The sequence below is a fragment of the Phascolarctos cinereus genome, unplaced genomic scaffold (assembly GCF_003287225.1).
Source record: "Phascolarctos cinereus isolate Bilbo 61053 unplaced genomic scaffold, phaCin_HiC Scaffold_2;HRSCAF=192, whole genome shotgun sequence".
Classification (NCBI taxonomy): domain Eukaryota; kingdom Metazoa; phylum Chordata; class Mammalia; order Diprotodontia; family Phascolarctidae; genus Phascolarctos; species Phascolarctos cinereus.
In genome coordinates this window covers 122,256,506-122,282,937 of record NW_027555625.1, presented here as the reverse complement: position 1 = coordinate 122,282,937, position 26,432 = coordinate 122,256,506, and the positions used below count along the sequence as shown (strand labels likewise).

Sequence of the window (26,432 nt, the reverse complement as noted above, 5' to 3'; positions counted from 1 at the left end):
CATTTATCAGATACTGACCAATATTCCATGCTAGGAAAAACCTACTCTTCTAGGATTTAAAAAAAAAAATTACTCATACTTCCTTTTCTGAGCTGGGTGCATATTCCATAAAGATTAGGAACATCTCTGTGCAATGGCCACCCTGGTCTGAGGTGAGTATAGTAGTCACTGCAAGAAAGAATTCAGTCATTTTATTGTTTTTTTTCTCTCTCCCTAGATTCCTTAGAAGAAAACCCTTTTGGGAAGATTAAAAACTGTCTAGGGGAGCAAGAAAGCTGCCCAAGTGATATCTATGAAGTTCCCTGTCCTTCAGTTTCTCCATATATGAGCATAGCAGCATAGCACTTTATTCTCTCTCAGAAGATGAGGCAAAAAGGACTTTGCACCAGGATGCTGACATCCAGAGGTTCATACTTTCTTTCCTGGCACTCTTCATCCCTGCTTCCTGGCTTTTTGCTGGCTTAATCTCTTTGATGTGCAACTATCTGTGGGTGCTGCCACTATATCCAGAGTCTGTTGCCATGGAACCTCCTTTGCAGAGATCTCCTGCCTACCCCACCTCTAACTCTATGTAAGTGAGGGTTGAACCACTCCCTTTCCTGGTGCAAGTGCATCCCCATTTCATTCCCATTTGGTCTTCTACTTCTCTTACTTGATTTTCAAAATCCTTTTTGAGCTCTTCTACAGCCCTAGACCAATTTATATATTTCTTGGAGGCTTTGGATGGGAGCTTTGACTTTGTTGTCTTCTTCTGAGTGTATGTTTTGATCTTCCTTGTCACCGAAGTAAATTTCTATAGTCAGAGTTTTTTGCCCACTGTTTGCTCATTTCCCCAGCCTATTCCTTGACTTTTTAACTCTTTGTGAAAGAGTTAAACTCTGCTTCCAGTGTGGAGGGTGAACTGTCCAAAGCTTCAAAGGTTTTGTGCAGCTGTTTTCAGAGATAATCTAGGGACCTGTAAGTTTTCAGTTCTTCCAAGGTGCTATGCTCTAAGGAGAGGTGTTTACTCCTCTCCTGGCCTGTGTTCTGGTCTGGAGTGACCACAAGCACTCTTTTCTGCCCTGGAAGTGAGAGGAAGGTCCTCTTTCCACCGCTGCCACAAGCTCTGGTGTGCTAGTGTTCCCCTTTGCCCCAGGACTGCCACCCAGGACTGTGACCAAGATCCAAATACGGGCAAAGCAACAGAGTCCTGCCTCAGTGCTAGCAAAGAGGCCCCTGTGATCTCCTGCTGACCCCGTTGTTTGATCCCATTACTGTTCATGGGCCGAGAGTTCCAGAAGCGCTGCTGCTGCTGATTCAGTCACTCCCAAGGCATGCTTCTGGTTTCCTGGGGCCAGGGCTGTGTGAGGGCCGGGGCTCAACTGTGCTCCTCTCTCAGCCTGATGCAATAGACCTTTCATGTCCACCTTCCAGGTTGTCTTGGGCTGGAAATTTGTTTCACTCTGTCTTTTTGTGGGTTCTGCTGCTCTAGAATTTGTTTAGAGTAATTTTTAAAGGTATTTGGAGGGGTTTGGGGGAGAGCAGGCAAGTCCCCACCTTTACTCTGCCATCTTGGCCCCACCCCCCCTCCCCATTTGGTCTTTTATGCTGCTGTACCACCTCCATCCATCTGATTCAATTATTTTTACCCCAGGTAAAAATATTCCTAGGTATTCTTCCAACATCTCACATGTACATATTTTATAGCATTCTGTGTATCTGTGTTGGTGTCATCTATCTCCACCCCTCCCCCTGCCCCGCACAAAATTCTGCACTGAGAAGTTGTGTAGAGTAACCATTTAGTAGGCAGCTAGTTGAACTTGAGATCAAATTTGATCTCAGACACTTACTAGCTGTGTTTAACTCTGGGCAAGTCACTTAACTTTTGTTTGCTTTAGTTTCCTCAGCTGTAAAATGGGGATAACAGCGCTCACCTTGTGGGGTTATTATGAAGATTAAATGAAATATTTCTAAAATGTTTGGCACATAGTAGGCCTATATTCTGTCATTTCTCTCCTTTGTACATTCTCTCAGGCTACCTCCCATGCCTGGAGTACATTCACTCTTTATCTCCATCTAAAGTTGAAATCCCTCTTTCCCTTGGAGGCTCAGCTCAGGCACCACTACTTTCCCCATTTTTCTGTCCTCTCTTCCCTTCCCCCCTCCAAGTGAAAGTGATATCTCCCTCCTCAAATTTTCTTAGAATATCAGCTTTAGATCTTACTTCTTCCCCTTATCTTGTGTACTATTTTTCTCTTTACATGTTATATTGCCCCTAGTAGATTGCAAGATTCTCTAGGGCAGGAACTGTTCATTATTTTTGTCTATCTCCAGGGTTGAACAGAGTACTCTGCAGAAATCTGCTTGATAAGCATACGTTGAATGGGGGTCTGACCTGTGACTTCATTGATGCAGAGAAATTCCGGATAAGGAAACTTCTCTACCAATGCAGGTTGGTACCTTCTCTCCAACTGATGGTCTTACAGGGTACCTTGAAGCACTGAGTGATATGCCTGGTATATGTCAGCAATGAGACTTGAACCCTAGTCTTTCTGGTTCAGGGGCCATCTCTCTATCTGATATGTCGTACCACCTCACTCTGTTGAACTGAACTGATTTAAATCTTGAGAGGTAATGGATGGCATTAGGGCCAACAACAGGATGTTCATCACGGGTTAGGGGGGAATCTTTGAAGAAAAGCATATGAGCACTACAAGGGGTTTATTCATTAAATATGAAAACCCTTTCATCCCCTAAAGGGGGACCTTGGTTAGTAAGGAAATAAAGTAACAACTGTGTCGCAACATGTTTAGCCTCTGGACTGTTTCTGATTCCTCAGTGCTGATTGGTCTTAAGCATTGAAACTTCAGCTGAAGGCATTGATTGGGTGGGTTTTATCCTGAGCTGGCCCACTATGGAGCCAAGTAACCTGAGCTGGAAGAAAAAAACCCCCAACAACCCCAAGCCTTCGTCAGTACAACAGAAAGCTTCTAATTTAGATCAGAATGTGTCTCAGAGCAGCCTGGGAGTTGGAAAGCCCTTCTGTTAGTGGGAAAGGGGGACTGGAATACTCTCTATGTTTCCAGAGTCAAGATACTTGGTGGGGGAAGGGAGGGCAGTTTGGGGAAGTGGTAAAGAAGGAGAAGGGTGGAGTGAGGAGGTAGGAATGTGTTTGAGACAGTTATCAAAAGCAGAGGCCTCTTTTTATTGGAAACCCGACCGTTGAGGTGATGTGTTTTTCCAAACTCATCGCCACCATGTGACTGGGGTCTGTGGTTTTGCTAATCATCAAAGCCTTGCTCTTACTCTGTGCGTAAATGGCCAATTACCCCCAGAACCTTCTAAACTGCAGAGAAGTTGCAAAGACAGATCAGTTGCCCTGAGTTGGGGAATGTATCACTTAGATGAATGAAGTTCAGGGACTGCGGTCTGGAAAGGGTTCTGTGGGTCTCTGTAGGTGAAGGGAATGGTGGGGTATGGGACAACCTGTACAAGCAGACTCACCTCTGTCACTAGCACCTGGAGAAGCCACAGTAGAATGTGGCATGCCAAATATCATGGTGTGTTAACCAAGACTGACCGACCATAGACACTATTTCCTGGCACTATCCTAGGTACTGAGGGAGACACAGAAGAAGACCTTATTTCTTACCTCTAGGAGCTTGGAGTCTGCTTTGGGGGCAATACTAACACACCCACTACACAATTACATCTTGATACAAGGTAGTACATAAGCAAACCATAAATTCTATACTGGTTTGGAAAAAGTAAAGTATCTTAGCTTCTTGAAATAAATAAATAAAGACTAGTCCCCAAACCCCAAAATATCTTACATGTGATGAGGGAAGAAAGGGGAAGGAGGAAGAGAAAAAGGAGAAGGAAGAGGAAAAGGAGAAGGAGGATGAAAAGGAAAAAGAGGAGTGGGAAGAGGAGGAGGAAGAGAAGAAGCAGAAGAAGAAAAAGAAGAGGAAAGGGAAGGGGAAGGAGAAGGAGAAGAAGAAGGGGAAAGGGAAAGGAGAAGGAGAAGAAGAGGAAGTGGAAGGAGAAGGGGAAGGAGAAGAAGGGGAAGGTGAAGGTGAAGGGGAAGTGGAAGAGGAAGAAGAGAAAGAGGAAGAAGATGAGGAAGAGGTAGAAGAAGGATGAGGAGGAGGAGGAAGAGGAAGAGGAAGATGAGGAGAAGGAGGAGGAGGAGGAAGAGGAGGAGGAGGAGGAGGAGAAGGAGGAGGAGGAGGAAAGGGAAGGGGAAATGGAAGAGGAAGAGAAAGAAGAGGAAGATGGAAGAAGAGGAAGAAGAGGAAAGGGAAGGGGAAGGAGAAGAAGTAGTTCAGCTTCCTTACCTTTGAACTCAGCCCTTCTGATTCCAAATCAGAATCCAATGAGGCAGTATTAGTAAAACACTTAGTACAGTGCCTGGCACATTTTGTTGTTATTGTTGTTGTTCAGTTGTTTTCAGTTGTGTCAAACTCTTCATGACCCAGTTTGGGATTTTCTTGGTCAAGTGGTTTGCCATTTCCTTCTCCAGCTCATTTTATAGATGAGCAAACTGAGGCAACAGGATTAAGAACTTATCCAGAGTCACATAGCAGGTAAGTGTCTGAGGCCAGATTTGAACTTGGGAAGATAAGTCTTCCTGACTCCAGGCCCACCACTCTATCCACTGCACCACCTAGCTGCCCCAGCACATAGTAGGTGCTATATAAATGCTTATATCCTTCCTTCTCCAAATTCAGTGCTCTTCCCGCTACATAAAGATGATACGATTGGAAAAGGTTCTACATGAGCATTACTCTGCTCGGAAGTTCTTGTTTTCAGCAGGATTATTGCTAAATGAATCATGCCATTATAGAATTAAGCCAAATCTACCTACTCAAAATGGGGAGAGGGGTTAATGATTCACACCTATTTATGAGTGATGATCTTCAGATTACTCATGAGGTTTAGAGCTGTAAGGGACATTAGAAATCTTCTAGTGCACCCCACTCCTTCTACATGTATCATACCATTTGCGTGCTCCTCCCCGCCATTTTCTGTGCAGCTGTTCATTTGTCTTTCCAGTGAACTGTGAGGAAGATTGGAATGGGCCTGCAGCCTGGCAAAAGTGATTAAGAGGCTCTTCCCACCCCCATTTCCTTATTTTAAAGCATGGCCTGATATCCTCTGATATGCTAAAAGAGCAATCTCTGCCTCTCAGGCCTCATATTTCCACGGGCCTAGAGGGCAGACATATTCTGCAGCCAACTCTGATTGGTTAAATTTCCAGTATGAGCATTTACATCTCCGAAATTGGTAATTACTATGAAGCAAGAGTTGATTTATTGATTTGTTGATTGTCTAGATTTAAGAAAGTGTTATTAATACAGATTAAATTGAAAAATGTGTGTATACTTTTTTTTCTTTCTTGGATGTTAAACATTTACCAGCACACCCTTGTCTTGCTCTATAAACATTGCTTACACTCAGCAGGAGTCCAGTAGAAGGCTCAAGGATGAAGTCATCACCTACCAGACGGGAGGCTTAGTGACTGGAGGCTAATAATAACAACAACAACAACAACAATAACAATAGCTGGCATTTATATAAGGCTTTAAGGCTTAAGAAGCTCTTTACATTGATTACCTTGAGTCATATAATCATCCTGGAGATAAGGATGGCAGGGCATATAGAGCAGCTAGGTGGCACCATAGTGCATAGAGCGCTAGGCCTGGAGTTAGAAAGACTCTTCTTCCTGAGTTCAAATCCGGCCTCAGACACTAGCTGTGCGACCCTGGGCAAGTCACTTAATCCTGTTGGCCTCAGTTTCCTCACCCGTCAAATGAGCTGGAAAATGAAATCTTTGCCCAAGAAAACCCTAAATGGGACCACGAAGAGTCAGACACGATTACATGACTGAACAACAAAATAAGGGTAACTCTTTGTAGTCTTGAGGTGCCCTTCTCTTCCCCCGCTTCCCGCCAGCTCCTCTAAGCAATTCCATCCATGATAGTACTGCCTCCTGGGTGCTTCTTTCCTTTGGCATCTTTTTCCTCGTGATATCTTGCAATGCAGCAGCTGGCATCAATTCCTCCCCAGACCTCTGTGTGGCCAGCTATGGAGCAATTGGTGGAGGAAACAGCAGCAGAAGTAGACTGGTTGAAAGACAGAGTGGTCCATACAAAGAGAAAGGATGGGAGAAGGAAGAGCTCACTTGTTTTTGTTGTTTAGTGTTGTCAGCAATGTCAGACTCCATTATAAATACCTGGGGAAGCGAACTGACTCACTGCAAAATGTGAGGCCAATGGGCATTCTTAAAAAAAAATATGATGGCCTCCGATTAGTGGCCTCTAATTTCAGGTGAGGAATGCTGGATTTAGGCCCAAGGTGTGTGCAAGTATGACATACATGCTGTAATGCCTGTTTTAACAGGCACTGGTTTTTAGGGCTGGAACGTGGACTGCATATGAACATGAAGAAAGAAAGAACATCATCTGAATAAAGGTGTAGAACCAAGAGGAAGATGAATTTCTGTCTTCAGAGCTCTCAAGTTGGGGGATGTGATAATCAAAACGATTTGTCTGAACAAGATCTAGAGATTTAAATGGGCTGCAAGCTCAATACAAGTCAGTAGCATGGTATGGCAACCAGGAAAAGTAGTATAATCTTCTGTTGAGTTAAGATAGTCATAGCTTCCAGAAGTAAAGGGATGGTCCCACCATACTCAGCTCTGCTTCAACTGCATCTGGAGAATTGTGTTGAGTTCTGGATGATACATTTTACCCAGGAAATTGATAAGCTGGAGCACATCCAGAGGAATGCAACCAGGGTGGGGAAGGTCCTTAGGTTTATGCCATATGAGTGAGGATTTGCTGGAGACACTGTAGAAAAGAAGACGTCAGGTCAATACATTAGCTGTCCTCAAGTATTTGAGGGGACGTCAGCTGGAGAAAAGGCTGAGACTTGTTTTGTTTGGTCAGAAGCCAAAACTATAGCAATGGATTGCAATGGCAAAGGAAAAAATTTAGGCTTGATTTCAGGAAAATAAAGAGCCCAGCAAAGTGGATGGGGCTGCTCAGCAGGCAGTTATCTGTCCCTTGGTGGAAATTTGCAAGCAAAGATTGGATGATCACTTGCTGAGGGTGCTGAAGAAGATGGGAACTTCTCCTTCTGCTATAGGATAGACTAGAGAGATGGTCCCTGGGACCTCTTCCACCTTTGAGAGGCTGTGAGGTTGGCTAGTTTTGTTGTTACCAGTCTTTCGGTAATGTCATTCGATCCTTCCAGACCATTTGCTGTTCTAAATTCACGTCGTCAGTTAAATAAGCCCATGATGCATGTCCCCATTTTAATGCCACCCAAGACAAAACAAGCACAAATAAAGTATTTACCTGATTTCTCTACATGAGCCAAGGATAAAACTGAGATTTCAATGTGTGGCTCAGGAATTTTAAAACTTCTCTTTGCACTTGGAGACACACTTTTTTCTCTCTTTCCTATATTCTAGGTCAGGGGTGGGGAATCTGTGGACTTGAGGCCACGTGTGGCTCTCTAGGTCCTTTAGATCCTTAATTGTGGCTCTTTGATGGAATCCAAACTTCAGTCAAAAGGCCACACTTGAGGACCTAGAGGGCCACATGTGGCCTTGAGACTGCAGGTTCCCCACTCCCGTTCTAGGTACACCTTAAGAGCCCCTTTTTCCTAAGGACCTGCCCCGCCTCCCATCTCTTTTTGCAACAATGAGTAGATAGTAGTGAATGGAGAAACTAAAAAGTCTGAGTGACATTGAAGTTTGCCAACATGTATTTTATTATTTTTAGTGGATAATATTTATTTTGTATTCCCAATTACATGTAAAAACAATTTTTAATATTCATTTCTTAAAATTTTTAGTTCCCAAATCTCTCCCTCTACCCTCTTCTTCCCGTTCCTTGAGACAGTAAGCAATTTGATATAGATTATACATGTGCAATCATGCAAAACATATTTCCATATTAGTCATATTCTCACCAACATTTATACAACTAATGAATGATGGAATTGGAAATACAGATTTAACCCTGGGCGAGTCACTTAACCCCAATTGCCTAAAAAAAATTAAAAAATACAGATTTAGTTTGACCTAATCTTTGCATATGGTGACACACTGGTTTAATTTCATGGAATCATAGAATTTTAGACCCGGAAATGCCTTAAAGGTCATTTCACAGATCAATCAATTAATCCATAAACATTTATTAAGCTCCTACTACATGCCAGGGACTATGCTAAGCTCCAAGGATACAAAAAGAAGCAAAATACACTTATAGAGGCAAAATACAAAATACAGGCCCTGGATGGAGAAGTGACCTGCCCAAGTGACCAGCACTGCAAGATCTAGTGTCCAAAACATAGGAGGTAATAATGAGTCTGTGGTTCTCTGCCTTGTCAAGGCTACAACTAGAATACTGTTCTTAATTTTGGGCACCACATTGACGAGCTGAAATATGTCTAGAGGAAGGTGACCAGGATGGTGAGAAACCTCACCACTAGAATCCATGAAGATCAGTTAAAAGAACTGATTTTGTTTATTTAGCCTGCAGAAGAGAAGATTTGGTGGGGACAGGACAGGTGTCTCTAAGTTTTTGAAGAACTGTCACGTAGACCAGGAATTAGGTTGGTTGTGATTGGCTCTGGAGGGCTTTTGGGGGCAATGGGTAGAAGTTACATTGAGGGCAAGTGTAACTTTCATGTAAAGACAGTCTTCCTTACAGTGTGATTCTGAAGTAGTATGGGCCACCTAGAAGCCCATTCCCCTTCACTGACTCTTTCAGCAGATCCTCTTTTTGGGGACAATTTAGAAGTGATTGTGGTTGGCCTTGGATGTCCCTTCCAACCTGGAAATTCTGTGACTCTGATTCTTAGTTACAAATTCTGATGTGGAAGCCACGTCCATTCATGCCCAGTGCTCACAGAAGCACACATTTTTAGAGTTGGAAGGGACCTCTTCTTTTTCAGTCTGTATCTGGCATTTTGTGACTTCATTTAGGGTTTTCTTGTCCTCCATGCTCTTTAATCATCTCCACCTCCTAGCTTCCCCAGATTCCTTTACATCTCAAATAAAGACACACTTCTCGTAAAAAGCCTTTCGCAGTTCTCCTTAATCTTAGTGCCTCCCCCCTGAGACTTTTCCCAATGGCAAATGGTTTGCTATTTCCTTTTCCAGCTTATTTACAGGGGAGGAAACTGAGGCAAACAGGGTTAAGTAACTTGCCCAGAGTCACCCAGCTACTAAGTGTCTGAGGCTGGGTTTGAACTTAGGCATACTGACTCCAGGCCTGGTGATGTATGCACCATGCCACCTAGTTCCGTAGCCATTTAGTCCAACCTCTACACATAACAGATCCCCACTACAACATGCCCAACAAGAGGTTGTTCAGTTCTACCTAAAGGAAGGGGCATCCCACAGCCTCTCTAGATTGCCACTTGTGGATAGCTTGAATTGTTCATTGCTCTTTCTTCTGCTCCATGAAAGGGAAAAAATAAAATAATGATGCTAGAACCATAGTAAAAATGCAATGAGAAAGAATGATTTTCTTTCGTTTAATAAAAAAAAACACAAAAATTTTCAAGAAAAAATAAAATCAAGACCTTTACAAATTATCACACACTGGTAAAATGTGATTTTAGACCTGGTAATTCCTTAAAGACCAGTAAACAGCAAAATCAAGAGGTTTTGTGGCTCCCAGAAGCTTAAGAAGTCTACTATGTGAAGAGCAGAGCTTCCAATTTCTACTGCAGAACTTTCCGATGATTCTTATACTGATTTAATCAATTATCACTTTATCTGTATTAGGGAGTATCTCTTGAGAGATATTTCTTGCCAATCAGCTCAGAACTTATCTTTATCTCTCCTTCCAATATAGTCCCCTCCCGATGTCTCATGCATCAGTAACCGTAGTCAACTAGCTTTTATTAATTGCCTGCTATGTACCAGGCAGTGTGCTAAACACTGGGGTTACAAAGAAAAGCCAAAAACAATCCTTTCCCTCAAGGACCTTATATTCTAATGTGGGGGAGACAACATGCAAAGAGATATGTACAAACAGAAAGAAGGCATTAAGATTAAGGAAGACTGAGAAAGGCTTTTTGCAGAAAAGTGTACTTTTGTTTGAGATGTAAAGGTATCTGGGGAAGATGGAAATGGAGATGAGGAGAGAGAGCATTCCAAGCACGGAGGACAGTTAGTGAAATTTTCTGGAGTTGAGAGATGGAGTGTCATGTATGAGGAATAGTAAGGAAGGAAGTCAGGGTTACTGGATAACAGGGTTTGTGGAGATGGCTTTGCCAGTGGAGCATAAATTCTGACCAACCTGGAAAGGCTTTGGGTATGGGCCTGGTGGCCATCTGTATATCTATCATTAGAGGAATAGCTTGGCTAAGTGATGAGAGGAAGATTGGATTAGATAACTAATTAGGTCTCTTTCATCTCTCAAAATTCTGAGATTTTGTGGTTCTCTGAGAGCTTCATTCTTCACCAGGCTGGCTCCCAGATCCTGGGCTCAAAGGCAAAAATTTAAGATGGTGGCTGCTATAGCTAAATTAAAAACAAACATCCAGGAGCCATCTTTGAACGTGACATTAACAATATTATATAATTTTGATCCTGAGAGGTAGGTGCTATTATTATTCCCATTTTACAGATGAAGAAACTGAGTCAAGAGAGGTTAAGTGACTTGCCCGGGATCACACAGCTAATAATTGTCTGGAACTTTCATGTTCTTGAGAATATGGAATATCTCCAAGTGTTTGGTACAGAAACACAGCATAGGACTGTAGCATTGTTACTCAATGTGCATAGCTTTAGACATCCTTGAAGATAACCAGACCATTTAGGTGTTATTATGGAAGTTATTTATTCACATGGGGAAATTCCTATGGGTAAATCATCTATTTTTAGCCAAAGTATTCTGCTACATTCTTCTCTCTGGATTTATATGCTAATAAATCCCTTCTTCCCTCTTTCTCTAGCCCTGCTTTGGGAAAGGATTGTTAATATATATTATGCTTTATTAGCACGAACACATTTGTCTCTGCCCTAGAATTATCCTTTGTAGGCTTTAAGTAGACCCTATCTCTAATTTAACAAATAAACTGCAACATTATCACAGACAGAACTGTTGTTTACAACAACCATTGATCTTCAAAAATTTAATAACATTTTAATAGTTGTTGCCATAAAATCTCCAAGCTATTTAGAAAAAAAAACCTTGCAAAATATAGAGAATTAGTGAAAGAAATCAAAACCACATTGATATAGGATAAGGTACATACCATTCCTGGGTAAGTCGCTTCTTCCCATTTTCCTCAGTTCCTCATCAGTAAAATGGGGGCACAATGGAGAAGGAAATGACAAACCACTCTAGCACTTTTGCCAAGAAAGCCACATGGACAAATCCACAGAGTTACAAAGAATCAGACATGACTGAACAATTGAACAATAAAATAACAACATATTGTTCGTATTATTGTTACTTGAGTTGTCCTAAAGATACTTTTAGAGAGCCTACAGAGGCTGAGCATACATCTCAATGCTTTTTTTCAGTTACAAAAATTGGTTATTTCATCCCCTTTGCCCTTCATAACCTCGCTCCCTCCTACCTTGTCCTTTCCTCCTCTCTATGTACTGTACAACCCAGTGACACTGGTCTCCGTGCTCTTCCTTCCCCGAGACCCTGCTCCGTCTCTCTGCTCTGGGCATTTTCATTGACTGTCCCCCATGCCTGGAATGCTCTACCGCCTTATCTCTGCCTCCTGGCTTCCTTCAAGCCCCAGCTGAAATCCCACCTTCTGCAAAAAGCCTTTCCTAGTCTTCCTTCATTCCAGTGCCTTCCCTCTGTTAATTATCTCCAATTTATCCTGTACATTGCTTATTTGTCCAGAGTTGTTTGCATGTACTTTCCCCAATTTAGATGAGGAAAAATAAATAAATGCTTAATAATAAAATAATAATAATAAACAAATACTTGATGACTTCACTTGACTGTGCAGTAGTTTGTAGAACATTAAATATAAAAGAGTAACAGTAGGATAACTTTTTTCCAGGAATGTTCCTATTTGAACTCCAGAGGCAACTCTGGCTCAGTTGGATAGAGCGCTAGGTCTGGAGTCGAGAAGACCTGAGTTCAAATCTGGTCTCAGACATTTACTAGCTTTGTGACCCTGGGCAAGTAACAAGCTCTGTCAGACTCAGTTTTCTCATCTGTAAAATGGGGATAATAATAGCACCTACTTCCCAAGGTTGTTGTGAGACTCAAACGAGATCATATTTGTAAAGCACTTAGTAAAATGCCTGCCACATAGACGTTTGCTATTATTTTTAATTATTCTGGGAAAATAGTTTCTCAAAAATAATAGCTGCTTTTTATAAGGTGTTTTAAGATTTGCAGAGTGTTTCATATATATTATCTCATTCATTATTCAAACCTTGTGTGATAGCTAAAAGTTTTATTTTTTATTAAAATTTTATATTTTTATTATTTATTTTAATACATTTTATTTTCATTATTTAATAGTTGAGAAAATAGAAGGTTTTAGTTTAGAGTTTAATTGAGTTGTGTGGCCTCCTAGTCATGTGAGTACTAAATGTCAGAAACAGGATTCAAACCCACATCTTTCCTGACTTCTGTGCAGCATGATTTCTGCTAGACCAAATTGGGTGGTGCCATCTTGCCATTTTCATTCATTAAGGGATGGGCACCTCCCACTCATCTACAGGCCATTATTTGAACTATTATTATTTCAAAAGTCTGTGTCTCACATAGTAGCATTTAGAAACACAAATGGTAAGATCAATCATGCCATCTTCTATAATAATTCATAGAGGCCACAGGTTTCCCACCCCTGGTAAACTCTTTATGACTTAAGGCTTGAGTCTTTTAACTTAAGAATCTGAGAAAAATCCAGAGAGTAGGAAGTCATAATGTCAGTGAAGGATCTGTTTCATATTCTGCACTAGAATTAAAATAGTTAACTGTGCAAGAATAGGACATATGACTACAAATCATTACATTCCAGTTCCTATGAAAAAGATCTGGAGATATTAATGGTCTTCAAGCTCCATATGAGTCAACTATAACATGACAGTAAAAAAAAAAAAACAACCCGCTAATAGAATATTAATATGGATTAGGAGAGTCACAGAGTAAGGGAGGAACTAGTCAGGGGTAGCTGGTAAATGTTTAACAGCTAGTTCTCCAAAAAGGCACAGTACACTTTTAAGTTTAATCTGCAGCTAGGTGGCCTGGTGGATAAGAGTTATCAGGCCTGGAGTCAAAAGGTTCATCTTCATGAGTTCAAGACTGGCCACGGACACTTACTAGCTGTATGACCCTGGGCAAGTCCCTTCAAAATCCTGTTTGCCTCAGTTTGTCATCTGTAAAATGAGCTGGAGAAGGAAATGGCAAATAGTATCTTTGCCATGAAAATCCCTAACGGCGTCATGAAGAGTGGGACGTGACTGAAAAACAACTGAACGACAACTGAATGTAACATTTTCTCCATCACTTTCTTAAGTCTAGACCATCAAAACAACAATAAATCAGGCCCTGATTGATAATCTTTGCCCATTTCTGAGGTGTAAATGCTCACACTGCAAACTTGACTATCAGCTCTCCTGAACCAGCTGGAGATGGTCCCAGCACACTTGTGAGAACTGGTTTCTATTCTGGTCTGCCCATGCATGGCTGTGTTCAGCCGTGCACGCCACGTTTGAGAGAGGCAATTCATAACTTAGACAGCACCCAGAGAGGATGACCACAATGATAAAATGTTTCAAAACCGCATGAAGACATCTTAAAGGAGCTGGAGAAAAGGCCCCACCCCCAAGGTGGGGTGTGGGGGTGAGGTGGAGATGACAATGATCTTGGATCGCAAGAATGATCCCTAAATTGGACTAATTTGGTTTTTGCCCTGTGTGTAGCTTTGAGACAACCATTATCTTAGTATTAGCTCTAGGGAAGAAGTGAATGCCCTTCAAGGACATGATTTTTCTTTTGGCAATCAAGAAACAACATTGCCTAGTGTATAGAAGGCTGGTGTCCATAATCCATTAATTTGGGAACAATGGGAAAGTCACAACCTTTCAGTGTGGCCAGGCAGCTCTCCAAGAAGTTGCTGACTTTGTATCAGTGGAGGGACTTTTCATTCAAGGAGTTTCTCACCCCAGCCAAACGATAGACTCAGATCCTCCCTTTCTCCCTTCCCTTGCCTCATGAAAATGATGCCCAAGATAATAGCAGTTACATCAAAGGAGATATCAATGCTGCCTGGAATAATCAAATGAGAAGCAAGACTTGAGATCCACCTTGACAAATTGGTAGGATCTGATAGGAAAAGTAGAATGAAATCATTGCAATGTAGTACTCAGAACAAAGCCTAGAATTCGACACACATTTGCCTAACTTGGGACAAACGACTTGTCAGTGACCATCCTGACATCACCCTGTGGGGTGAGATGTTCAAGGTGAATTTCTTTGGGTGTGAGAGAGGACTCTGAAGAGAAGTAAATATGAATATGGTGAAAGACGGAGAATGGAAACTGGGCTTGTAAAAAAAGTGACCTATTTAACTAGGGCTGGGTGAGACAGTTACCCAATAAACATTCCCCCTTTGATTATGCCACTCTTTCAGGCATTTCCAGATCCTCTAATCAGGCTGCGGAGCAGCTGCAGTTATATATCTTCTCTTCCCTTATGGACCCCCCAGCTATAGCACCATTTTCCTGGCACCTACACCGAAAAGGGCTGCCAGTTGGGCAGATGACAGACTGACCTCATGAAAATTCTGCCCTCCCTCCAAGCTGGGCCGCTGGAAGGCCCCCAAAGCTGGGCCCTAGAGAAGTCCAACATGGTTTTGCTTAAATAATGATATTTGGGATGAGTACAAAGATCCCTTCTGGAAACTGGAACCTTGGGATATAGCTCTTTCTATGACAAATTTCAGTATTGAAGCCCATCACATAAGGAGGTAGAGTTATCATCTTTCTGATGAAGAATCAGGGACCATTTGCCTTCCCATTAGAGAACCCAATGGACTGAGCCAGTGAATTTTTCCACAGGGAGAGATTGGCATAAACATCTGTAAGTCTTGGGAAAGCATGAATGTCCAAGAAGGGAGAGGGATTCTCCTTCATTTGAAGAGCTACATCATGAAGTAATGGAAAATGGCTCACAGGAAGACGTAAACTAGGCTGGAGGGAATATTTGCCTCATCAGGACTGCCTCCTTGGAGGATATAGAAGATATTATTTATATCTTTAAAATCAGACTGGGTCAAAGGCCGGGGAACACCTGGTGGGGAGTAGCCCAACCTTGGCTGGGGGATATGGCATATGATGTAAACCTTTAGGTCCTTGGTGCATCTCATTTCATTAATTGCCTTTCTTTCCATTTGGCTTCTAGGCCTGGGGAATTTGGACAACCTAGTCAGCATTTGGCAGTCTCTGTCAGAAGGAAGCCATGAAGAGATCCTTATATGCTAGCATGGAGGAATCTGTCTTCTTTGGACCTGTTTCTGAGCATTGTGCAAAACCTGAGGAAGTCAGGATGATATCGTGAAGAGGGCCATGGATTTGGAATCATGGCACCTAGTTCAAATACTGGCTCTGCTACTTACTACCTTGGGCAAATCATGTGGCCTCTCTCATCTCAGTTTCCCCATGTGCAAAATGAGGGGGTTGATCTAGATGGCCTCTGAGTCTCCTTCTAGATCCAAATCTATGACCTGTGAATGACTGGCTCCTAGTTTACTGCCCTTGGCTTCCATCTTGATCCTGCCTCCACAACATCTTTTGTATATGTTCCCTTCTGCCCACTAGCAGATGTACCACTCCATTATAACAGCAAGCACTTACAGAGTATTTTAAGATTTGCAAAATTCTTTACACATTTTATCTCATTGAGAGGGAAGTGGCATTTTATAAATGAGAAAACTATGGCAGATAGTGGTTAAGTGACTTGCCCAGGGTCACACCACTAGTAAGTGTCTGAAGCCTTCATCCATTACTTGTTATCTGGAATGTGTCACTAGCCTCCTAATTGGTCTCTTTGCCTCCCCACTCTAATTCATCCTCCCCACAGCTGTCAAAGTGATTTTCCTACAGCATCATTCTGATAGTGTTATTAGCCTGATCAATAAACCCCAGAGGCTCCCTTTTGCCTTTAGGATGGATATGTAAGCTTCTCTATTTGGCATTCAAAACCCTTCAATACCTTCTTGACCATACTTCTAGTCCATGGGTGGGAAACCTGTGGCCTTGAGGCCACATGTGGCCTTCTAGGTCCTCAAGTGTGGTCCTTTGACTAAGTCCAAGTTTTACAAAACAAATCCTTTTATTTATTTTATTTATTTTTATTTTTGTTTTTTCGTGAGGCAGGCGGGGTTAAGTGACTTGCCAAGATCACACAGCTAGTAAGTGTTAAGTGTCTGAGGCTGGATTTGAACTCAAGTCCTCCTGACTCCAAGGCCAGAGCTCTATTCACTGCACCACCTAGCTGGCCCAAAACAAATCCTTTTATTAAGGGGATTTGTTCGGTGAAGTTTGGATTCAGTCAAAGGCCCACACTTGAGGACCTAGAAGGCCACATGTGGCCTCAAGGCCACAGGTTTCCCACCCATGGACCTAGAAGGTCCTGGACTAGCCCTTTTTGTCTGCTTGCTATTGCTCCCACAAGATGTGTCATCTGTCATCTAAGTGCCTTCACACTGACTGTTCCCCATGTTGACATGCTCTCCCATCTCACCTCTCCATCTTAGAATCCCTGGCTTCCTTCAATACTCAGCTCAAATACCTTCTTATGCAGGCAGCCTTTCCTGGTTCTTCCACTGGGTCTTACCTTCTAAGTAAACTTATATCTACTTTGTATGAATCTTGTGTATGCCAACTTATGTACATGCTATCTCTTTCATTAAAATGTAACTTCTTTTAGAGAGGGACTATTTTCACTTTTTTTTGGGGGGGGAGGAGAAATTCCTCGCACTTGGCACAGCGCCAGGCACATAAATACTTGCTGATTGATTGATTCCTATACACTGTCCCATCTTCATTGGTTTCTCTGCATCCTGGGCTCGAGGTCCAGCTATATGATGGTGGACAAATTATTTCATCTTTTTGTGTCTCAAGTTTTCTCATCTATAAAATGAAGAGCTTGGACTAAAGTATCTCTAAGGTCACTTTGAGCTCTAAAATCCTACTTCTGTTTTGTTTTACTTTGTCCTAGCTTATATCTTGATATCCCATTCTGACTGTGACTTCAGCTTTTGTGTTCTGGCTCCGTTCTGCCCATTCCTAGTGGTCCTGGGGCTTTACTGGCTGGCCTTTCCTGACCTTAAGGGCATATAAAATGCACTAAGGATAGCATACCTCTATCCTTCACTCATCACTTGTCTCCACTCCCCCAGTATCCAAATACAGTCTGATGCATCCTCTGGTGTCCCAGAGAAATGCTGAGACTTCTGTGACATGTTCAGAGCGGAAAATCCAAAGGTCTCTCCCTCCAACCTCTGCTCTGTTCCTCACTCCAACTTCCCAACTCACCACTCACCTGACTGTGTCATCAACCTAGTCTCCCGAGTACAAATACCTGCTAAACTTTGTTCTCTCTAATAGGAGTCAAGCTTTCCCAGATTTTCCTCAAGACTATTTTCAAACTACAAGTGTCATGGCCCTGTAAGAACAGTGCCAGGAGAAGCAAAGCTCATAATGAGTTAAGACTAATAAAGGATGCTACAAATAAAGAACAAAACCCTCTGTTTTAAAAGTGATATTGGGAATAATAAAATCAAGCTAGCCTAAGACTTTTGGTCAGAGCAAATAGGATGAAGACAATAGGTGATACAAGGAAAGCAGAAGTTCTTAATGCGCTCAAATTTCGCTGCTTTTTTTTTTCAGGGAGAATGATCTTTAGATTAGAAAAAATAAAATATAAATGGTTAGTAAGGAGTCCAAATCCAAGATAATTGAGGAGATAATAAGAACATATCATACTCAATAAGTTCAAATCACTGGGCTTGGAAGAACTCCATTGCAGGGGGGGGAGATTGCCAGATATAATTGCTGAACCATTATTAATGATCTTTGAAAAATCATGGAGAATGGGAAAAGTGCCATGGAACTGGAGACAAGAAAATGTGCTGATTTTTGAAAAAGGATAATAGGGTGGAGTCCTCAAAATATAAGCCAACAAACTTGATTTTGATTCCTGGCAAATTTCTAGAAGGTATTATTAAAAGAATGGTTTGTGACTATTTTGAAAAGGAAGCAATGATTACTAATACACAGAACAGGTCATCTTAGACCAACTGTATTTCCTGCCCCCCACCCCCACCCCTACCAGAGTTACAATACTGGTAGACCAGGAGAATTCTTGAAACATAGCATACCTTGCTTTCATCAAAGCACTGAAAAACCACTCAGACTATCCTTTTGAAGAGATATCAACTATTTCATTATATGGTTGGGTGGAACTGAAATGTCATTGATAGGTCAATATTAACTTAGAGGGAAATTGGTAGTAGGGTGCCTCTAGTGTCTGTCTTTGTATCTATATAGTATTGTTGTTCAGCTGTTTCAATCGTGGCTGACTCTCTGTGACACCATTTTGGGGTTTTCTTGGCAAAAATAATAAAGTGACTTGCCATTCTCCAACTCATTTTGCAGTTGAGGAACTGAGGCAAACAGGTTTAAATGACATAACTAGTGTCTGTGGCCAGATTTGAACTCATGAAGAGTCTTCTTGATTCCAAGCCCAGTGTTCTATCCACTGTATCACCTAGCTGCCTTCTATATAGTATCGTACTAAAAAAAGTTTTTATTAATGTTTTCTGTTTCTTACATCACCATATTACCCCACATATCCCTTCCCTTCCTCTTCCCTGAGACCCATCCCATATGACAAATCATTTTATTTTCAGAGAGAGAAAAAGTCAGCACAACTGATTGATATATTGAAGAAATCCAAAAATGTACAATATGTAACACCTGTGGACCTCCCATCTCCACAAAGGGGTAGGATGGTGGTATCTTTCCATATCTCTTCATTTAAGTCCTGCTTGATCATTATAATTTTGTTACATTTACTTTTGATTTTTGATTTACAGTGTTGTAGTTACTGTCCATATTGTTCTCTTGACTCTGCTTACTTCACTGCACATCAGTTTATATAGCCCTTCCCATGCTCCTGTGTATTCATCACACAGATCATTTCTTATAGCACAGTAATACTCCATTACATTCATCTACTACAATTTGTTCAGCCATTCTCCAGTTAATGGATATCTACTTTGTTTCCAGTTTTGAGCTATCACAAAAAGTGCTTCTATAAATATTTTGGAGTATAGGGGGAACTTTTTTTTTTTATCTTGGCTTCCTTGAGGTATAAGCCTAGTAATGGAGCCTCTAGTTCAAAGAGTATGGACATTTTAGTAACTTTATTTCCGTGATTCCAAATTGCTTTCAAAAATAATCGTACCACTTCACTTCTCTGCTAACAATGTATTAGCAGCCATATCTTTCCACACTCCTCCAACACTGACTGTTGCCATTTTTTAAAATCATTTTTGCCAATTTATAGGGTGTGAGGTGGAACCTCAGGGTTGTTTTGATTTGCATTTCTTTTATTATGAGTGATTTGAAGTATTTTTTTTTATGTTGCTCTGAATTCTTGCAGTTCTTCTTTTAAGAAATTTGTTCATATCCTTTGACTGTTTACCAATTGGGGAATGGCTATTAGTCATTCATGTATACATATATACATGCATACATACATACATACATACATATATATATATACATACATATATGTGTGTGTGTGTATATATATATATATATATATATATATATATATATATATATATATAAATGTATTTTGGCTATTGCTGTTGTTGAATCATTCAGTCATAGCTGACTCTTCATTATCCTGTGGACCATACTATCCATGGGGTTTTCTTGGCAGAGTTACTGGAATAGTTTGCCATTTCCTTTTCCAGTGGATTGAGGCAAACAGAGGATACCAAACCCTTATCAGAGAAATTGGATACAAAGATTTTTCCCCATTTGACCACTTCCCTATTTAACCGACATGCAATAATGTTTTCTTTGCAGAAGCTTTTTAGTTTCAAGTAATCCAAGTTATCTTTTGTATTCGCCTCTATCTCTTGTTTGGTTAAGAATATCTCTCTTACCCATAGCTGTAAAAGTAGGTGATCTTTTTCTCTTATTTTTAAATAGCATAATCTTTTATAATAAAGTTATGTATCCATTTAGAATATATTGTGGAGTGTTGTTGTATAAAGGTGTTGTTCTAAGCTTAACTTCTGCCAGACTGCTTCCCAGTTTTCCAAGCATTTTTAAAAAAATCAGATCGGGAGTTTCCCCTTAGGTAATTTATATTTTCTACTTTGTTAGACGCTGGGTTATTGAGTTGTATTGTTTCTGACTCTCCCTTACCTAGTTTGTCCCACTGACCTATCGCTCTATTCTTTAACCAATACCAGCTGATTTTTGATGACTGCTACCTTATAATATAGTTTGAGGTCTGAAAGTGCTGTCCCTTCTTTGTGCTTACTTCTTTTCACCATTTCCCTTCCTTGATATTCTAACTACTTTGTTTTTACAAATGAATTTCATTATTATTTTACCAAGCTCCATAAAGTATAGCATTAAAAGTATAAATTGGGGCAGCTAGGTGGCACAGTAGGTAGACCTCCAGCCTTGGAGTCAAGAAGGACCTGAGTTCAAAATCTGGCCTCAGACATTTGACACTTAGTAGCTGTGTGACCCTAGGCAAGTCACTTTACCCCACTGCCTTGCCAAAAAAAACCCACAACAAATCAATTAAAAATAAAGTAGGTGCCTTTTTAAAGTATAAATTAACTTTTGTAGTATTGTCATTTTATTACATTGGCACAATCTAGACTTAAGTATTGAATATTTCTTTAGCTATTTAGGTTGGTTTTTAATTCTTTGAGGAGTGCTTTGTAATTGAATCTATACAAATCATTTGTGTGTTTTGGGTTGATCCCTAGATACTTTATTCATTTTGTAGTTATTTGCAATGGAATTTCCCTTTCTATTATTGTTTCTTGTGTTTAGTTATTGTAAGACAGAAATGCTGTTGATTTTTGAGGGCCTATTTGTATTTGCAACTTTGTATTGCATTTGTATTTATAACTTTGCTGAACTGATTGCTTGTCTCAATTACTAACTTTTCTGATTCCCAGGGAGTTTCAAGTAAACCATCATATCATTAGCAAACAGGGATAGTTTTATTTCCTCTTTACCTATCTTTACTCTTCAATTCCTTTCTTTTGTTCTATTATTATTGCTAAGATTTCCAGAACTATATCAAATAATAGTGGGGAAAATAAGCATTCTTGTTTCACTCTTCTATTTATTGGAAAAGGTTCTAATGTACCTGCATTGCATGTGATGCTTGCTTTTGGTTTTATATGGAAGCATTTTATGATATTAAAAGCTTTTGAAGGGATTTTAGCATAAAATAATGTTCTACTTTGTCAAAGGCTTTTTCTGCATCTGTTGAGATCATCACATGGTTTTGCATGTTTTGGTTTTTAATATGATGAATTATATTAATTATTTTTCTAATATTGAACTATCTTTGCATCTCTCGCATAAATCCTATTTGATCATAATAAATGATTTCTTGGATAAATCATTGTAGTCTCTTTGATAGGATTTTGTTTGAATCAATGTTCATTAATGATATTGTTCTATTGTTTTCTTTCTGTGTTTTATCTTTCCCTGGTTTAGGTTTTAGAACTATATTTGTCTGATAAAAGGATTCTAGTAGGGTTCTTTCTCAGTTTTTTTTTTTAGGCAATTGGGATTAAGTGACTTGCCCAAGGTCACACAGCTAGTAAGTGTCAAGTGTTTGGTCTGAGGTTGAATTCGAACTCAGGTCCTTATGACTTCAGGGCTGGTGCTCTATCCACTGTGCACCTAGCTGTCCCGCTCTTTCTCAGTTTTTGAGAATAATTTGTGGAGTATGGGTACTAACTGTTGGATAGAATTTTCTTTTTTTTATATCTATAAAGTCCAGAATTTTTTTTTCTTTAGTCATTCTTTTAAAGCTGGATCTATTTTCTTTTATGAGATTAGATTATTTAAAGTCTCTACCTGGTCTTCTGATAGTTTGGATATTTTGTATTTTTGAAGGTATTCCTTTTTTTTTTTTGTTTTCAGTTTTGTTAGTATATAACTGTGCATGATATGTTCTGATTCTTCTTTTTATTTTTTCTGGTTTTGCTGTCATTTCACCTCACTCATTTGAAAAGTACAGTAGCGAGGTACAAAACAAAGCATAACTGATTCTCATTATTCACAGATTACATATTTGTGAATTCACCCACTTGCTAAAATTTATTTTATTGATTTGAATTTCTGTTCTCTCTTTTTTTTTATCAGATTAGCTAACAGTTTATCAATTTTATTAGTATTTTCTAGGAATCAGTTTTTCATTTTACTTATCATTTCTATGTTTTTTTTTGGTTTTCCAATTCATCTATTTTTTTCCTCTAATTTTCAAAATCTCTTGTATACTTTAAAAAAATTTTTTTAAAGTTGGTTGATTTTCAAATTTTAAAAAAATGCATGTTCACTCTATTAATCTCTTCTTAAAATTTTGCTAATATATGATTATAAGAATATGATTTCTCCCCCTGAGGACTATTTTAGCTGCATCCCAGAAATTTTGGTATTTTTTTGTCATTATAATTTTCGTTTACATATTTATTAATCGTTTTTATGATTTGTTCTTTGACCCACTCCTTATGTAAGATTTCATTGTTAAGTCTCCATTTGAGACCGTATCTTTTATTTGCGGTCCCTGAGCTAATTTCTATTCTTATTGCATTATGGTTTATAAAGGATGTATTGACTCTTTATGCCTGTTTACATTTGGTTGCAGTATATCTGTGCCTTAGTACATGATCAATTTTTGTAAAAGTTCCACCTGGTGCAGAGAAATATGTATTTTTTTGGCCATCTCACTTAGAAGACAACATAAGTCTTTTAACTCTAGGAGTTTGTTCAGTTCCATACTTTCTATTTTGTTTATCTTTCTGTTAGACTTATCCAAAACTGATAGAGGGATATGGAAGCCTCCTGTTGCTATTGTGTTACTGTCTATGTCTTCTTAAAGATTAGATAATATTTCTTTTATGATTTGGATGCTAAAGTATTTGGCAGTCAATAACCAAATTATATTCCAATGTAACTCTCCCTTTGGTTTGGTATTCCTCTAGTAAGTAATATACAATAATTTTCCAGTAAAAAACTGCCTTGTGATTTCAATGAAATTTCTTAAGGCTTTATTTATTTCATAATTACTTAAAATGGGAAATTTAAATTCAAATTTTTCACTACATGTCTCTGAATGACCAAGAAAGTGCTTCAACTATTGATTTTGGGGTTACAAATATATTTTAGCAAGTGGGTGAATTCACAAATATGGAATCTGTGAATAATGAGAATCAATTATGCTTTGTTTTGTACCTTGCTACCGTACTTTTCAGATATTGCACATTATCTGCATATGTGCTTTATGTTCCTCCTGGGCTATCAGCTTCATGAGGGCAGGGACCACATGTTATCCAAATGTAATCTCTCATCCCAAGGCCTAGCATAGTGATCTTCTTGCAAAATGAACTTATCGAATATTATGGTTTATAATTTCAGCTTATGCACCAACATTGACTGCTAAGGACAAAATGGTAGAGAGATTTTATGAAGGACTCAATAACCTCTCTTAAGTCCAGTTGACCTTGATACCCCTTCAATGCAAACCTGAGAAAAAAAAATGAAGATGGGGAGAAGGAAAAAATAGAAATGAGAAGCCAAAGACTTGTAGATTATGCAAAAGTTCCATGCCTCTATATAAAGAATATTTTCTTCACCAAAAATAAAAGAATTATATTCACTGAATATAGTGAGGACTAGACAATGCCGCCAAAAATGGCGTTGACTGCATTTTAACAGACGGGAAAGATTTATTATGGATATAGGAATTATCCTTGTGTCAGCTGTCTATGCACACAGGCCACTGGCTTATCAGAGCTAAGATCAGAATTTAAAATAAACAAGAAATAATCAAAATGAGAAAAAAGACATGGCATGTAATTAATATTTAGCCTTGAATTATTTAAATAAGCTATTGGAATTAAGTGTTGGAAATGGACAATGGAAATGACATTGTTGCTTGTAATAATGTCAGGCAAAGAAATGTTAACTTAATACAAGGCAATTGGGAGCTGCTGAAGATTTTTGAGCACAATAGTGATGCGTCTAAGGATACCTATAGGCCGTTACACAAGAAGTCAAGGTCATGTACAAAAGCCAATATGAGATATAAAAGGAGTGGCTGCACGTAGAAAGCCAGGGGTAATTCTCTCTGAGGAATTATTTCTCTGATAACCCCATCATGAAAGTTAAAAGACCATTGGGTCAATTTCCAAGCAAGTAAATTCCATGGCCTTCCGGCTTTACTTCCCCTGCATCTCTGCCATTCCCCTTTCCTAAGTGTCTATCTCACCTTTTATTGGTCACTGCTCCACTTGGCATAGCTGATAATTTCTGCTCCCCAAATCCAAGTTGACCGTTCTCTTTAAGATACAAAAGGGAACATGTCTGGTATGGACTGCTTTCCTTCCTCTCTCAAGAGGAAGATGCACAGAGGCATTGCTGTTGGATACTAACACATCTTTTTTCTAGTGACCAGATGTTATAAATGACTGACTGGCTCTTGGTTCCCTGAGCACTTTACTTCCATTTTAATTCTTCTGTGTCATTCCTTCTGCATTGGCTTCTCTGCTCATTTTACTCCAAACCAGTTTTTATTGAAGTATCTGTTTCCAACTGCTCCTCTGGATTATCCTGGGTTTTTTTTGCCCCTTCTCAAATGGATTTTCCCAGCTACCCAAGTAGTATGTATTGATTCAGTTTTGTTCCAGTCCCAGACCCCTGGCAGTGGGCTCTTAACCCATTAGATGGCATCATGAACAAATATGTAGAAGTAGGAAAATGTTACCATCACTAGTACAGTTTTGGGGTCAGCTTAGGAGCTGTGAAGAATTTAAACTATTCCTTTATAACAATAATAGTTAGTACTTATATAGCATCTATTATGTGAAAGGCACTGTTCTAAATGCTTCACAAATATGATTTCATTTGATCCTCACCACACTCGTGGGAAGTAGGTACTATTATTATTCCCATTTTGCAGATGAGGAAATTGAGTCAAACAGAGGTTAAGTGACTTGCCCAGGTTCATATAGCTAGTAAGTGTCTGAGATCAGATTTGAACTCATGTCTTCCTGCTTCCAGGCCCAGTCTTTTATCCACTGCACTATCTGCCTTTATGTCCCCAATACATCATTAAGATAGCATGCTAAATTTTACCTTTTCTAATTCTTTCTACAGGGATAGAAAACTGAAAGGATATGGCATGAGGCAGTGGTAAGAACACTGGCTTTGGAGTCAGAGGTCCTCAGTTCAGATCCAAGCTCTGCTACTTATTACACGTGTGACTTTGGGGAAGTCATTTAACATCTTGGTCCCCAATTTCCTCATCTATAAAATGAGAGGGTTGGGCCAGAGGGCTGCTGAGGTGATTTTCAGACCTGTGATTCTATTGTAGCCAAAGATATTTACAGCTGAGAATAAAAGTTCTTCTGTCTGGAATGGAATTCTTTGGCTTGTCATGACTCATGGGTTCAAAAGGGACTGAATCTTAAGGAGGTAGCATTGATGGTGATGAGGAACTTCAGAAGCAAGAAGTAGGCAAGTGAATGGAGTTTGGATGAGATTGTAGGAAAAGAGGAAGTGGGGTCATGTTGTTCTCACTGCCCATACTGTTACTACTGACATGGTAGCCCCATAACGCTGACGTAGATGGCTGTGAAGAAGGAATTTGAATGCATGGTTCCATTGGAGTTAAAGAGCTCAAGGAGGGGGGATTATTGTTGTTGTTTGTCCTTCATTTTCAAAGAGAACCAATGACACCATAGGTAATGTCTTGACTTGCCCCAATTGGATTTGAGTCAGAGTAGTGCAAAGTTATCAGCCTCACTCTCTCTTCCAGAGTTATCGAAGTCCAGTGGCAGAACAAAAGTCAAGAGGACCAGCCATGGCTCAGAATGCTGGAGAGACAGAGAAAAGATGGGCAGCCCATCATGACCAGTGTTGATTACTACTAGATTCCACAGTGGTTGCTGCCTTCCAATAGACAGGACAGCTGATGTTGGAATGTCTCATCAATTTAAAACTTTCTGCAACTAAAATTCGTGTAGATAATGAAATATCTTTTATCCATTCCTCTTACTTGCTGTCTGAAAGAGTTGCTGCCTAATCAAAAATTTTTCTGTTTATTTTTAGCTGGTTCATAATTCCTGATTTAATGATTACTTTAACACTGACTTATTTTAGATAA

The 26,432-nt window shown here is 39.8% G+C and overlaps 1 long non-coding RNA gene across 2 annotated transcripts; it reads left to right on the top strand.

Moving 5' to 3' along the window:
• Positions 1-223: 223 nt before the first annotated feature.
• Positions 224-26,432, top strand: LOC144455597 (uncharacterized). 2 transcript variants are annotated; one of them, XR_013484318.1, is made up of 3 exons: positions 224-571; positions 2,314-2,431; positions 26,085-26,432. It is a non-coding gene; the product is annotated as an uncharacterized LOC144455597 (long non-coding RNA). The 2 variants fall into 2 exon arrangements; XR_013484317.1 differs by lacking the exon at positions 26,085-26,432 and adding an exon at positions 15,390-16,556.